Here is a 17,265-nt window from a genome sequence, read left to right on the forward strand (position 1 = left end):
CAGAGTCTTTTCTGGGGTGGCGTTCTAGCAAGAAGACAAAATAATTACTGAACATTCTTAAATCTTACATAGCTGCAGTGGTATCATATGACTTAATGGAAGTGGGCCCAGATGAGGAAGAAGAGTTGCTCAGATTCCTGTGTGGATAGGTGAAGGTAGATGGTCTTAACCTGTGTGAGAGGATGTTACATGCAGAATTGTTTTGGGAATAGAGAATGTTGAGATGTGCTTTTTTTTTAATGCTTATTTTTGAGATACTGACAGGGTCCTGGCAGCGGAGGGCCAGAGAGAGAGGGAGACACAGAATCTGAAGCAGGCTCCAGGCTCCGAGCTGTCGGCACAGAGCCTGATGTAGGGCTTGAACTTACGAACTGTGAGATCATGAGCTGTGCTGAAGTTGGACGCTCAACCGACTGAGCCACCCAGGTGCCCTGAGATGTACTTGTTATGTGTGGAATTTAAGGTGATGGTGAGACAGATACTATACATGTCAGTAGGCACTGGATATAGTACCAGCTTTTAGCTCTTTCCTGCATCTTTGCCATATGGTTTCCTCTGGGAGGCTACCACAATCCTGAGATTTGTCCACAGTTATTGTCTGCATACATAAACATTTCTATTACACAGATGTAGGATATAATGCCTTATGAATTGCTTCTTTATTTAATAATACGATTGGAGATCATGGGCATAAGGATAAAGGGCTCTCCTTTTGTCTCATATACATGATAATTGATATTTAGTGATATAATTGAACCATAATTTATTTCACCAGTTTCTTATTATTGGAAATTTAGTTACTATCAGACTTTTTTTTTTTTTCTTTTGGCGGGGGTCAGTTGGTGATAAAGAGGAGCATCGCTTTTTACTCCAGCAGCCTATGGCCTTGAGAAACTGCAAGCCCTGGGGTGCCTGAGTGGCTTAGTCGGTTAAGTGTCTGACTTTGGCTCAGGTCATTATCTCATGGTTCATGGGTTTGAACCCCGTATTGGGCTCTGTGCTGACAGCTAGGAGCCTGGAGCCTGCTTGCTTCCGATTCTGTGTTTCCCTCTCTCTGCTCCTCTCCTGCCAGCTCTCTGTCTCTGTCTCTCAAAAACAAACATTAAAAAATTTTAAAGAAAAACTGCCAGCCCTCCCAGAGGAAGGGAGTGGGGAATTTTAAGAGGAAACACAAAATTCAGCCAGTTTGAACAGGAATGATGTACTTGTTACTAGCCTTCTTCATCTTGTCTTTAAGGTGGTACTGGCTTCCTGAAACAAAAGGCCTACTTCTGTGGACCTAGTCATGGTGTTCCGTTTTCCTACCGCAGGATTAGAGGAGTCACAGGGGTGGCCCTGCTTCGAGGCTTGTCTCAAACAACCCATTGCTCTCTCTCTCTGTCCTTTACCGTGCCAGCTCGTCTCGGGCATCTCTGGCCAGCAGGAAGCTGGGCACCGGGATACCCGGAGTGAGCATCAAGATACGCCACATGGAATGGAAGTTTTGGGCAGACAGCCAGAACCTGAAGCATGCTCCAGGATCTCCAGGATTTGTTTCCTGGATCGGGAGGTGTCGCCTTATATTTCCAGGGCAGGTTTGCTCCCAAGACACAGGTGTCATTTGCCTGGGATTTTGTCTTATGTGTTTGAGGTCTCAAGGGCTTCATCTTTTTCTTCTCAAGTTGGTTTCTCTGTTCTGTCTGCTCTTTTTTTCTTTTTTCCTTTTTAACCAAGAGTACTATAGTGACTGATCATGTACAGTGTAATCCTAGATACACAAGGTGATTAGCGATAGGCAGAAATTCTATAAGTGGAATTGCTGGGTGAGAGGGCATGTACATCTGTAATTTTAGTGGATTTTCACAAATCCTCCTCTGCTGAGAGTAGGAACTCATGCTTTATTCACAAGACATGAGAAGAACCTGTTTACATCATACTAACCTCGGTTCAGTCACACAACCATCTGAGTGGGTTTCAATTTTGGATTATTCATCAAACTCGTGAGTCACAGTTGGCTTACGCAACACCAGATATACTTAATAAAGGAAAAGGATATACAGTTGCAATAGTACGGACACATCCACACTCTGACGCTAGTCTTAATGTCTTCAGTGCTTGGTTGTAAGGTTGACAAGAAGCTAGTGTGAATGCAGGTCCCATTAACATGCGATGCCGCCAGGTTTGTGTACCCTCTGCTTAAAAATGCCCACTAGCCATACAGCCTCTGTATTTGTAAGTGGCTAGCTATCCTATTTTAATGTAGTTGTGGACTGTAAATTATAAGTCATAATGTAGACTCCTGACAACCAGGCACAACAGCCTAAAGAGCATTTTTGGGGAAGCTCTTAGTACCCAGCAGACCCTGAGTCCTGTCATCTGTCTTGATGTTGCGAGAAGTTAAACTATCATATTTTCCTCAAGAATCTGAAGGAAGGATTCTGAGTCTAGCTCTTAACCCTTTCCATCCGTCATTATTAAGGATATTTACTTGCCAATCTGGTAGATATTTTATTTCTGTTATTGTGAGAGAAGTTTTTTAGCTTTTTCCTCATATGTTTAAAGCTATTTGTATTTCCTTTACGTGAAGTATTCATTCATATTCTTACCTCAGTTTTCTTTTGGCAAAATCCTCATGGTACATTTTTGGATTGTTGTGTAGAAGCTCTTAATATATTAGGGAAATGAGTCCTTTGGGGCATGAATTGCTGGAATTTTTCCTAGCAGGTGGTTGGTTGGTTTTTTTGGGGGGCAGGGTGGATTTCACCAAGTTTTTTCTTTAGTGTCCTTTTGTATTTAATTGCCACATCTCCATGCCTCTGCTAGTCTGGAAGAGTTTCTCGGTCTTCTGTTGTTTTTCATGACCTTGGCAGTCTTGAGGAATACTGGTCCAGGTACATGTTCACTCCCCACCCCCCCACCCCCAATCTGGGTTTGACTTGATGTCTCATAATTAGCTCTGGTTAATAGATTTTGGGGAAAAGTACCACAGAGGTTAAGTCTACTTCTTATTTTGTCTTATCGGGGGTACAAAAAAGTTGACAAGACATCACTGATGATGTTATCAGGCTATTTAAGTTTTAAAAATCCCTTTGGTATTTTTATGATGTGTGTCTTAAATTTATAAGTTAGCTTAGGGAAAATTGACATTCTTTCAACAGTTATTTATTGTGTGCCTCCAATGTGAAGGCAGTGTTCTAGATAAAGCAATGAGCAAAACAAGCTAATAATCCATGCCCTGTCAGAGTTTACTTACATTTTGGTGAAGGAAGTTGGACAGTAAATGAGATAGGTAAATAGAATTTGTAGTAAAACATGTATTATGGAGAAAAATAAGAGGTTTCAGAGCAAAATCTGAAATGTGCTTCTGAAATTTTAAGTAGGGTGATTAGGGGAGACTCCACTGAAGAAAAGACATTTGAAAAGGGACCTGAGATTAATGAATTGAAAGGGGGGGGGAGGTTGGGCATAGGTCTTTCAGGGATTGTGAAATCACTGTAATAATTTGGTGTCACAGAGGATAAGGTGCTAAACCACTGGAGTGATTTGAGCTGAGGGGTGACTTGATTAAAGGAAGTTTTAAAACATGATCACTGTGGCTGCTGTGTTGAAAATGAACTTTATAATAAGCTCTCAGGTCTCCAGGGTAGGAGCCTCTTTGTTATTCTTTGTATAACAAAGAGGTCTTGCATAGTCTTGGGATGTCATTCTTACATATAAATTTTAGAATTGTATTCATTTCTTTATGGTCCAGTTTTCTCTAAGTCTATAATGTGTAATAATATGTACTGCATTGGGTTATGAGAGTAAATGAGTTAATATACGTGAAGTGGGTGGAACAAGGCCTATGGTATGCATAGTAACTCTGCATTAAAGGTAAGAGTTTAAAATTTAACATGAAAAAGAAAAACATAAAAGAACTAGTTATAGTCTATGCAAGTTGTTGAACTTGGCATTCTATGTTTGCTATATAGACAGTGATAATGCATATAAATGACAATTTTATTTCCTTTACTTCATTTCTTATTTTTTCATCCCTTTTACTCTTGAGTTTATTATAGTCCTGCTTTCCCCCACCAAGCCACCAAAGCCTGTTCTTGGAAAAGTAATCCATGATCTCTATGTGGCTGAACCAGTTCTCAAGTCTTTTGTTAGTTCATCTGTTAGCAGCATTTGACACATTGGATCACTCTTTTTTGAGCACTTAATTTTGTTTCTGGGACAGCACTCTTACCGATTACTCCTTCTATTTTTCTGCATTCTTCTCTTATAGACATTGACCTCTAAATATAAGTGCTTCAGAGTGTAGGCCTTCTGAACTCACTTCCAGAATGAACTTCCTGAGTATTATGGCTTTGAATAATGTCTGTGATATATACATGGATAGCATCCAAATCTATATCTCCAAATTCTTCTCTTGAACCCTGGACTCATAAATATATAGTTGCCTGTACATCATCTAGTTGTGTGATAGGTACATAAACTCAACATGGACATGTGGTATAGAGTTGTGGAATCATTGTGTTTATACCTGAAACTAATACAACATGATGTGTCAACTATGTTTTAATTTAAAAAAAGATACTATAGAAGCAAAAAAACCTAAAAACCAAAAACAAACTCCAACAACAAAACAAAACAGATACCTGAACTCCTGAACTCAATCTTCTCATTCCTTTTTGTTGCCCTGCCTATTTCAGGTAAAGGCAGCTTTATTCTCCAGCTAAGTCGACAATACTAAGTGACTCTCCCTCTGCCAGGGCTTCTGTCATTAATATTATAACATTTGTCCCCTTTTTGTACCTTATACTCCTTTGCCCCTTTCTTGCAAATGAGATAAAGACCTTAGATCAACAACTTAATTTAACTCCTCAAAATACTAGATAAAAAAAAGTGAACTCAAGGAAGGAGATAAAGATTAGATGAGATATAAATGAAATAGAGAATAGAAAATCAGAAAAAAATCAGTGAAATTGTTTTTTTTAATGAACAAAATTGACAGATGATTTTTTATGGCATGAGTGTCACTTATTTCATTTATTTTATTATTTGAGTATAGTTGACACGGAATGTTACGTTAGTTTTAAGTGTATAACATAGTGATTGGACTTCTGTGTAAGTTACCACCTGTCACCATATAGCTGACCATATTCTTTATTCCGTACCCTTTATTCCTGTGACTTACTCATTCCATAGCTGGAAGCCTGTATCTCCCATTCCCCTTTACCCATTTTGCCCATTACCCAACTCTTCTTCCCTTTGGCAACCATTAGATTTCTGTATTTGTAGGTCCAATTCTGCTTTGTTTATTCGTTTTGTTTTTTACATTCCATACTGTTAGCTAAATTAAGAAAAAAAAAAGACTACACAAATGATTAAGATTAGAAGTGAAAAAGGGAATATTACAGCTGATGTCACAGAAATAAAAGAATTACTAGAGAATTTAATAGTAATTTGATAACACTTGAATAACCTAGAAGAACAGATAAAGTTCTAGAAACACACAACTTACCAAGACTAAGTCATGAAGAAATAAAAAATCTGAAGAGACCAACAAGTAAGGAGATTGAATCAGTATTTACAAATATAACAAAGAAAAGTCCACAACCAGATGGTTTTGCCAGAGAACTGATTCTCTGGAAACTCTTCCAAAAAATTGAAGAGGAGGTCACTGAAACTCATTTTATGAGGCCAGCATTATTCCGAAAACAAAAGCCAGACAAAGACATTACAAGCAGAACAGAAAACTACAGACCAGTATCCCTGATACATATTGATGTAAAAGCGCTCAGCAAAATACTAGCTAACTGAATTCAGCAGCATTTATGCCTGGGATGTAAGAATGGTTCAGCATATGAAAGTCAGCGTGTAATACACCATATTAATAAAAGGAAGGATAAAACCCATGTGATCATCTTATCTCCATCGATGCAGAAAAAAGTTAACAGAATTCAACATCTGTCAGTGTTAAATGAACCCATCAGACTTGGATTAGAAGGAAACTACAGCATATATGCAAAGGCTGTATATGAAAAACCCATAGCTAATAGCATACTCAGTAGTTAAAACTTTTTCTCTAAGACAAAGAATAAGACAAGAATGTCTGGTCTACTCACCACTATTCAACATATTATTGGAGTCTTAGTGTACTTTAGGAAGAAAAGGAAATAGCACCTAGTTCGAAAAGGAAGAAGTAAAGTGATCTGTGTTTGCAGATGACATGATCTAGTATGTTGAAAACTCTAAAGATTCTACCAAAAAAAACCTATTAGCACTAAAAAGAAAATCAGCATAATTTATTTTTTTTTTATTATTAAGATTTTACTTTGAAGTAATTTCTACACACGGCTTGGGGCTCAGACTAACAACCCTGAGATCAAGAGTTGCACATGCCACTGAGTCAGCCAGGCACCCCCCAAATTGGTTGTTTTTATACAGTGACAGTGAATAATCTGAAAAGGAAATTAAGATTATTCCTTTTATAAAGGCATAAAAAATAATGAAGCACTTAGGAATAAACCTAATCAAGGAGGGAAAGACTTATACACTGAAAACTATAAAATGTTCTTGAAGGAAATGGAAGAAGGTATAAATAAATGGAAAGCTATCCTGTGTCTGTAGTACTTAATGTGACTTATGTATTGAACATAATCGCTTTCAAAATCCCAACAGCATTTTCTTTGTAAATGCTAAAATTCATCTTAAAATTTATGGGGAATCTCAAGGGTCCCTGAATGGCCAAGACAGTTTTGAAAATGCAGAACAAAGTTGGAGGACTCCTACCTCTGGATTTCAGAATGTATCACACAGCCGCAGTTGTCAAGACAGTGAGGTACTGGTATAATGACAGATGGACCAGTGGCATCGGATAGAGAGCCACAAGTAAACTGGCCTGCATGTTGGTCAGATGATCCTTTTGATAAGAGTGCCAAGACACAACTCACTGAGGAAAAGACAGTCTTTTCAACAAATAGTGTTGGCAAAACAGGATAGCCACATGCCAAAGAATGAAGTTGGATGTTTATACTATATGCAAATAATTAACTTACAGTATATCAGAGATTTAGGTACAATTTATAGAAGAAAACATATGGGAAAAGCTTCGTGACTTTGGTCTTGGAAATGATTTTTCAGGTATAACACCAAATGCAAAGGCCAAAAAAAAAAAGAAAAAAGAAAGAAAGAAAGAAAGAAAGAATCCCAGACAAGTGGGACCAAACAAACTTACAAACTTTTGTACATCAGAGAACACAATCAGCAGTTTGAAAAGGCAATAGAATAGTAGATAATATAGAAAGAACTCTTAGTACTCACCAACAAAAGTATCAAATAACCTGATTTAAAAATGGGCAAAAAACATGAATAAACATTTCTCCAGAGATAATATGCAGGTGATCAAAAGGCATATGAAAAGATTCTCCACACCACTGATCATCATAGAAATGCAAATCAAAACCACAGTGAAATCCATGCAGGCCCACGGAGAATGGTGACTATCAATCAATCTACCCCCACGCAATCTATCCCCAAACAAACAGAAACTACCCCAGAAAATAACATTGATGTGAAATCCTTGTGTACTGTTGGTGGGATTGAAAAATGGTGTAGCTACTATGGAAGACAGTATGGAGGTTCCTTAAAAAGTCAAAAACAACTACCATCTATTCTAGTAATTCTACTTCTGGTTATGTATCCCAAAGAATTGAAAGCATGGTCTCCAAAGAGGTATTTGTACACTCTTGTTTATGGCAGCACTATTCACAATAGCCAAGAAGTGTAAGCAACCCAAATGTCTTTTTTAAAAAAAGTTTCTTTTATTTATTTATTTTATTTGTTTTTGAGAGACAAGGCATGAATGGGGGAGGGTCAGAGAGAGAGGGAGACACAGAATCTGAAGCAGGCTCCAGGCTCTGAGCTGTCAGCACAGAGCCTGCTGGGGGGCTCAAACCCACGGACTGCGAGATCATGACCTGAGCTGAAGTTGGACACTCAATTCACTGAGCCACCCAGGCACTCCATAACCAAAATGTCTTAGTAGATGAATGGATAAGCAAAATGTTGTCTATACATATGATGGAATATTATTCAGCTTTAAAAAGGAAGGAAGGACATTTTGTAATATGCCGCAACATGGTTGAATCTTGAGGATGTTGTATTAAATGAAACAAGCCAATCACAAAAGGACAAATACTGTATGATTCCACTCATATGAAGTGCTTACTGGTCAGATTTATACAGACAGAAGGTATAGTGTTACAAGGGTTGAGGAGACAGGCAAAAAGGGGAGTGATTGTTTACTGGGTATAGAATTTCAGATTGCATGATGAAAGAAGTTCTGGAGTTCTCTTTCACAACAATATGAATATACTTAATTCTTCTGAACTGTACATTTAAATAGTTAAGGTAGTGATTTTATGTTATGTGTTTTTTAAAACACAATGAAGGGGCACTTGGGTGGCTTAGTTGATTAAGCATCCAACTTTGGCTCAGGTCATGATCTCACAGTTCGTGGGTTTCAGCCCCGCGTCAGGCTCTGTGCTGACAGCTAGCTCAGAGCCCGCTGCCTGTCTTAAGATCCTGTGACTCCTCTCTCTGACCCTCCCCTGCTCACGCTCTCTCTCAAAAATAAACAAAAACATTAAAAAAATTTAAAGCACAATAAAAATGAATCTATACGATTTTTCTTTTCCCTTAACTACATTGACGAAGACTTACAGCACAACACTCAATAGAAGTGATGATAGCAGTCCATTATTCTCCATTTAAGAGGGATTGTGTGGACCATTTCACTTTTAATTATGCTGATGGCTGTTATTTTTTAGTTTCTTTTTATTTTGAGAAATTTTTAAGCTTATTTTTTAAAAGTTTATTTTGGGAGAGGGAGAGAGAGTGAGCACTTGAGTGTGAGAGCAGGGGAGGAGTGGAGAAGGGGAGAGAGAGAGTCTCAAGCAGGTTCTACACCCAGCACAGAGCTCAACTCAGGGCTTGATCCCATCACGCTGGGATCATGACCTGAGCCGAAATCAAGAGTCAGATGCTTAACCGACTGAGCCACCCAGGCAAACCCTTGGGTTTGGTAATTTTTAAAGTTACCTGCCTGTTTTCTATTTTGTTGATTTCTCCTTTATCTTCACTATTTTCTTCCTTTTAGTTACTTTTATTATATTCTGCTTTTTTAACTTCTTAAGGTAGCACCGTAGATCGTTGAATTTAGATGTTCTTTTCTAAAAAAAAAAAATACAAAGATACAACTTTCCCTGCTGGGACTGCTTTTGGAGCCTGCCTCAAGATTTGGTATGTTGTATATTTGTTGCCATCCAGTTCAAAATGTTTTCCAATTTCCCTTGTGATTTTGTCTTTGATTTTAAAGTTATTTAGAAGTATATAATTTATCTTCCATATATTAGGGGGTTTTGTACCTATCTAATTATTATTGGTTGCCAATTTAATTTCATTGTGGTTACTCATTATACATTAGATGATTTCAATCCTTGAAAATTCATTGAGACTTATTTTAGGGAGTAGCATATGGTTTGTGTTGAATGTACCATATGCTTTTGAAAAGGAATGTATATTTTTCAGTTGAATATAGTATTCTGTAAATGTCAGTTAGGTCAAGGTAGTTGAACTCAACCTCTTTTATGTCTTTATTGGTTTTTTGGGGGGTCTACTCATTTGTTAGTTACTAAGTCTGGTGTGTTAAAAATCTGTTATGATTGGAACATTGTTTCTTCCTTTAATAGTAATGTTAGGTGTTTTATGTATTTTAAAGTGTATTTATTAGGTGTTGATTTTCTATTGAATGATTTATCATTAGGAAAATGTTCCCTTTTAGCTATTGAGTATTTGTCTCATAGTGTTATATGATATCAAAATAGTCACATCAGCCTTTATATTCTTTTTTAAATTTGTTTTTAAGTTTTTATTTATTTTTGAGAGAGAGAGAGACAGCATAAGCAGGGGAAGGTCAGAGAGAGAAGGAGATACAGAATCTGAAGCAGGCTCTGAGCTAGCTGTTAGCACAGAGCCTGATGCGGGGCTCGAACCCACAAACTGTGTGATCATGACCTGAGCTGAAGCCGGACGCCCAACTGACTGAGCCACCCAGGCGCCCCAGCCTTTATATTCTTACTGTTAACATTACATATCATTTTTCATACATTTGCTTTGTTTGCTTTAAACTTATCAGTATTTTTTTTTTAAAGGTCTAAAAAAAAAATTTTTTTTTTTTTTTGAGAGAGAGGTGGTCCACACGTGGGATCAGGGGAGGGGCACAGAGAGAAGGGGACAGAGGATCCAGAGTGGGCTGACAGCAGAGAGTCTGATGTGGGACTGGAACTCATGAACCTTGAGATCATGACCTAAGCTGAAGTCAGAGACTTAACCGACTGAACAGCACAGGCACCGCTAAACTTCCCAGTTTCTATTAAAAGTGTGTGTCTTACAAGCAGCATATGGTAGTATGGTCTTTGTTAATTTTAATCGGCACTGTTCCTCTTAATCTCTCCCTTATCTGTTGTATATAAATGACTAACATTTAATATAAGTTGAAATTTGGAATAAGATCTTTTTGTTCTTTAAAAAAGTATTTAAAGCAGCTTTATTCAGTTGTGATTGACATTCGGTATACAGTCTATATTTAAAGTGAACAACTTAAGTTCTATTTTACGTACTCATGAAATCATCAACATAATTAAGGCAGCGAACATATCCATCCCTTTTAAAACTTTCCTCTTACTCTTTTGTACTATATCAGTACCACCCCCTCTCCTCCCCATTCATCTGCTTTCCGTTACTGTAGTTTAATTTGTATTTTCTTGTGTTTTGTCTGACTGAAATATATGTGTGTATGTATGCTTGTGCGTCTGGACGGTCACACAGGTCTGTAGTATATAGACACTATTTTTGTCTGGCTTATTTCCATCAGTATAAATATTTGAGGTTCATTCTTGTTGTTACATGTAGTCATATTTTATTCCCTTTTCTTGTTCACTCTTTTCCCCCTATATTGATCTAGCAGTTTATTTACCTGTAGATAATTTCTAGTTTTATGTGTTGCAAAATAAGCTCCTGTTAATATTTGAGTACATGTTCTCTATAATCATAGACATTTTTTGGTCTTGAATAAATATTTAGGCATGAAATGGGTAGTTTGTAATAAGTGCATGCCTAATTCTTTTTTTTCCAAGTTTTTATTTAAATTCTAGTTAGTTACCATATATGGTAAAATTGGTTTCAGATGTAGAACTAGTGCTTTATTACCTCCACATAACACCGTATGCTCATCACTCCAACTGTCCTTCCTAATACCCATCATCTACTCATTTAGCCCATCTCCCCGTCTCTCTCCCTCCCCCAACCCTCAGTTTGTTCTCTGTAGTTAAGAGTCTTCTGGGGCACCTGCGTAGCTCAGTCGGGTAAGTGTCAGACTTCGACTCAGGTGATCTCATGGTTCATGAGTTTGAGCCCCATGTTGGGCTCTCTGCTGTCAGCACAGAGCCAGCTTTAGATCCTTGGTTTTGCTCTCTTGCTCTGCTCCTACGCTGCTCAGGCTCTCTCTGTCTCTCTCAAAAAGAACAAATATTTAAAAAGAAAAAAGTCTCTTATGGTTTGCTTCTTTCTCTTTTCCCCCTCTTCCCCTGTGTTCATTTCTTAAATTCCACATATGAGTGAATTTGTATGGTATTTATGTTTCTCTGACTGACTTCTTTCACTTCATATGTTTATTCTTTAAGGAACTGACAAACTATTTTCTAAAGTGGTTATAACATTGTACATTCCCACCAACTGCATATGAGAGTTCCAGTCACTCTACATCCTCTTCAACACTTGGTATGGTCACTCTTTGTAGTTTTTGCCATTCTATTAGGTATGTAGTGGTAACCTTCTGCTTTTAATTTTCATTTTGTTAATGACGTAAATTTCAGCTCTTTTTCATATGGTTATTTGCCATTCTTATCATCTTTGGTGATGTGTATGTTCAAATCTTTTGCCCATTTAAAAAATTGGACTTTTTCTTATTAATTTTTATATATAACACCTTTACATGTCATACAACTGATTGATTTAAAGCACACCATTCATTGGTTTAAAAAATACTCAGACTTAAGAGACTATCATCACAGTCAACTTTAGAACATTTTCATCATGCAAATAAGATATACCGTCACCATTATTAGCATTCATTTCCTATTTCCCTTCAACACTTCCACCCGAGACAACTATTAACCTGTTCTATGTCCATTTGCCCCGTTCTAGACATTTCATATAACCAGAATCATAGGATACGAGGTCTTCTGTGACTGGGTTCTTTCACTTAGCATACCATTTTCCAGATTCACCCATGTTGCATCATGTTTAAGTAATTCATTTAATTGCCAGTTGATATTCCAGTGTATGGATATACCATGTTTGCCGTAACCATTCAAAATTTGATGGATATTTGGGTTGTTTTCACTTGATTATTTTGAATAATATTGCTGTGAACGAATAATTCTGCTGTGAACATATATTTACAATTTTTTTTTGGTGGAAATATGTTTTAATTCTTTGGATTCTTCTTGGGAGTTTATTTCCTGGGTCACATGTTAACCCTTTTATCCTTTTGAGAAATTGCTGGTCTGTTTTCCAAAGTGTGGAGGTACCATTTTACATTTATACTTGTAGTGCATCAGGTGTCCAGTTTTTCCACATCCTTGTCAATACCTGCTAATATTTGTCTTTTTGGTTTTAGCCATCCTGGTGGGTATGAAGTGGCATTTCATTTTGTTTTTGATTTTCATTTCTCTAAGGACTAGTATCTTTTCTTGTGCTTATTTACTACTTATTTACCTTCATGCCAGCAATTTGTGCCTTTTAATTGGGGGTGGTTGGTTAGTTTACATTTAGTGTGACTAATGCTATGGTTAGATTTGGATCTACCATCTTGATACTTGTTTCTTATTTTTATTTTTTAAAGGTTTTATTTTTTTAAGTAATCTCTACACCCATTGTGGGGTTCGAACTCAACCCCAAGAGTTGCATGCTGTGCTGAGTGAGCTAGCTGGGTGCCCTGATACTTGTTTTTTATTTGCTTCATTTGTTTTTGTTCTTTTTTTTCTTTTCTGGCCTTCTTTTGAGATGTTTATGATTCCATATTGTTTCCTTTGTTGTGTTATTAGCCATAAATTTTGTTGTGTTGTCTTAGTCACTGTCTTAGGACTTAAAGTTTACATCGTTTTCTCAGAATAGTTTATTCATCAAGTGTTGTTATTATACCACTACTCCTATAGTGTAAGATCCTCAAAATAGTATATAGTCTTTTTTCGGGCTTTATGCAGTTGTTGTCATGTGTTTATCTTCGTTATAAACCCCACAATGAATTCTCACTATTTTTGTTTAAACAGTTGTTTACTGTGGATGTTTTTCATACCTTCTGTGTCTGTACTTAACTTTATGAACTTAAGCAATCAAGAAAGATCCAAGGCTCCACATTGATAACTTACTGTGTGCTGTCTTCAAGACCTCTGCTGATTGTAGGGTGCGCATGGGAAAGTAACAACGTCCAAAGCTTGCTGCCATCTTTAAGTTGTCCTTTTCTTGATCTAGTGTTTGGTTGCTGCAAACCTTTCATTCTCTTTTCCAGAGTCCTAATGAAATTGGTTCTGACAGTTTCTGCTTGATTTTTTGATATTTCCGTGGTGGAATGTACTCTTGGAGCTGCCTACTCCATTATTGTGGCTGATGGAAGTCTGGATATTTTTGCCTTCCTTTAAATCTTCTTCAGGTTTGTTCTGAAATATAATTAGGTTCCTTGGAACTGGTTAGATCCTTTCAGGTCCTGCTCTTATGATTTATCAGGAGCAGTAATTGGTCTAGGGGTAATCATTTCCTGCTGTGGAGGCCCGATCTTTCTGAGGATTCAGACACCCAGTGTCCTGTGAGTTGAATTTTTTCAGTCTGGCTAAGTAAGGGGACCAGGCAGTGTTCCTAGCTCTTCTTGTCTGCTGGGTATGGTTTCCTTTATTTCTTTTGGATTGGTCTTTTCCCAGCCTCAGATAATTTCTTCATTCATGTCCTTTAATATTCAAATGGTGCTCTCTCTGTATCTCTGTGAGCATCTGTTCTCTCTATGAGGAGTTTTCATTTTCTGGTACTTTGTTCTGCTGTTTTAGGTGCCTTGGTCTTCTGAACTTTGGGAGTGTCCTGGGCTCGGCTTCAGTTTCTCTCCCTGTGCCTTGGCCTGGAAGAACTCTCAAGACATTAAACTGGGCAAACTGAGAGCTCATCTCATTTGTTTATTGTTTCTTTGGGATTACTATGGTTGTTATCTGATACACAGGTCCTTGAAAACCATGGTCTCCGTTATTTTGTCCTTTTTGTTCTTTTTGCTGTGGGAAATATGCACTGTTCATGCAAGAAGCCAAATATGGTCCCTGTTTCTCCATTTTGACCAGAAGAAGCCTCCTTTTCTTTTATTAAAAAAGTTTATTTATTTTTAGCAATCTCTACACCTAACATGAGGCTTGAACTCATGACCCTGATATCAAGAGCCATATGCTCTTCTGACCTAGCCAGCCAGGTGCCACCTGTTCTTTCTTAACTTTGGTTTTTTTTTTTTTCTTACTTCATTCCTTTGTTCCCTTTTTTCTCTCTTCTTTGTGATATGACTATTTTTTAGCATTGCATTTAATCAGTTTAATGCACTTAGTATTGCATTTAAATTTAATTAATTGCATTAAATTACCTTTCTGGGCCATATCTCCCTCCCTCCCTCCCTTCCTTCCTATGTTTTATTTATTCTTGAGAGAGAGAGAGAGAGAGAGACAGAGCATATGTGGGTGAGGGGCAGAGTGAGAGAGGGACACAGAGTCCAAAGCAGGCTCCAGGCTCTGAGCTGTTAGCACAGAGCCCGATGCGGGACTCGAACCCACAAGCTGTGAGATCATGACCTGAGCTGAAGTTGGATGCCCAGCCGGCTGAGCCACCCAGGCACCCCATCTCTTTCTATATTTACAAAAATATTTATGGTATATAGTGATTGCTCCTGGGATTACAGTTCTCATACTAATAATTTTAGACTACTCTATGTATTGCTTCATACAAAATGTAAAAACACTAAAACCATATAGATCTCTTTCACCTTCCTTTTCTCCAGTCTTTATTGTAGTTTTAATATATGTTAAATTTATATACACTGAAAACTTTACCAGATAACGTTTCAATTTGTGACGAAAGCAGTCATGTATTTTCAATGGAAGAGAGTAGTATTGTTGTTTTATCTAGTCAATATCCATTAAAAGTACCTTTACGCTTATCATTTTTTACTTCATCTCAGAACTTTCCTCTTTTCCATTGCCTGAGGAAAATTATTTAGTGTTCCCTTTAATCAAAATCTGTTTAAAGATATTTTTGGACTTTATTTATCCACTTCTTTTGATAATTTACCTTTTGGTTATATGAAGATTTTTATCATTTTCCTTTTGGTTTTCTATAGGTTTACTAATGTGCCTAGGTATGGATTTATTTTTATTTATTCTGAGATTTACTGTGTTTCTTCTGTCCATGATTTGCTGTATTCTGTTCTGGAAAGTTTTAGGTATTATTTCAAATGTTGCTTTTGTGCTACTTTGTCTTTCGAGTTTCTCTGGGGTTCTAATTCCATGTGTCTGAGGCCTGCTGATTACACTGTTCATGCCTCATGTCCTGTTTTTGTATTTTTCACACTTTTGTGTTTTGTGCTAACATTCTGGATATTTTCTACTGCCCTGTTCTGTTGTTACCTTCTATTTCTGTTTAACCGATGATAATCCCACCCACTCATTTTGAACAGATTTTTTATTTTACTTCTAGGATGTTTGATTTATTATTATAGTTTTCAGTTCTTCGAAGAAATTTTCAACTTTGTGTTGTCTTTGAATGTAATAAGTATACTTATTTTAATGTTTGTGGCTGAAATTCCAAAATACAAATCTGGTTTGATTTTCGTGTTTCTTCTGGTTTTCATTTATGTTGTTGTGTCCTTCATATGTTTGGTACTTTTTATTATGCTGAAAATGGTGATGAACCAATAGTAGAAGTTATTCGTAGTCGAGATGACATTGTTTTCCTTCAGAGAGGATGTATGTTTGCTTCTGTCTGGTGCCTGGGGGCACTTGTAATTTAGTATAACATGAGTCTAGCCTCAGAATTTGAGAAGGTCTTCTCTGAGGGCCGGTATACTGGATTGTTCTGGCCTGCAACCTCCAATGTCCCGCCTGAAAGGAGGGGAGGGGCTTATTTGTCCCCCTCCTCCCTCCGTACACAGATCCCTGTACCTCCAGCCTTCTGAGTTTGTCACAACCACCTTTTACCCTTTACCTGCTTTCTGTGAAATAGGCAGTGGGTGGAAAAAGTGGCCAAAAGCTGTACTCCCCTCCTTGGACTCTTTCATTATTTTTCAATTTTGGCTCAGTAATTCCTCATTATCACAGTTCTTTGATAGTTTCAGTCACATTTTAAAAACTAAAATATTAATATTTGTTTATTATTAAAGATATTTTAAATTTTATTTATCTTGAGAGAACAAGGAAGGGAGGGACAGAGAGAGGGAGAGAGAGAATCCCAAGCAGGCTCCATGCTGTCAGCCTAGAGCCCCATGTGGGCCTCAAAGTCACAAACTGTGAGATCATGACCTGAGCTGAAACCAAGAATCAGACACTTAACTGACTTGAGCCACCCCGGTGCCCTGAAACATTTATATTTATTAATTGCTAAATATTTAAAGTAAAATATTGAAATATTAAAATAATGAACGTTAGTACCAGTATTTAAAGTATCAATGTTAACATAAAAGTTAAAATTTTAATATTGACATTTAAGATTGAAGTATTAAAATTTTAATTTTAGGTATTCAACTATAAAGCTTCTTACCTTTTAATTTAAAGTTTATTTTGCGAAAGAGAAAAAATGCGGATGGTACCCCTGGGGGGCAGAGAGAGAGAATCCTAAGTCGGCTCCACATTGTCAGCGCAGAGCCTGATGTGGGACTTGCGTCCATGAACTGTTGAGATCATGGCCTGGGCTGAAGTCATACACTTAACCGACCGAGCCCCCCAGGCGCCCTTAAAGCTTTCTTATTTTCTTACAGTGGTTCTCTGGAATCATTTAGTGTGCTCTTATAAGAAGTGTCATGCTAGAATCTGAATTTTAAAAATGTTTTCTTTTATTTGTGTTATTATGCTGGAGAAATGATATGGAGTGCACTTTCAGTAGTGGTTTGACTATTTAGTCAGTAATGAGAATTTGTTCATGTTTTTGTTGTACTTTTGC

The 17,265-nt window shown here is 37.3% G+C and overlaps 1 protein-coding gene across 13 annotated transcripts in view; it reads left to right on the top strand.

Moving 5' to 3' along the window:
* The window catches only part of MLLT10 (MLLT10 histone lysine methyltransferase DOT1L cofactor), a 235,419-nt gene that overhangs the window by 69,498 nt on the left and 148,656 nt on the right, over positions 1-17,265 (top strand). The gene's annotated exons all lie outside the window — the stretch shown is intronic.

Source organism: Suricata suricatta, chromosome 10 (assembly GCF_006229205.1).
Source record: "Suricata suricatta isolate VVHF042 chromosome 10, meerkat_22Aug2017_6uvM2_HiC, whole genome shotgun sequence".
NCBI lineage: Eukaryota > Metazoa > Chordata > Mammalia > Carnivora > Herpestidae > Suricata > Suricata suricatta.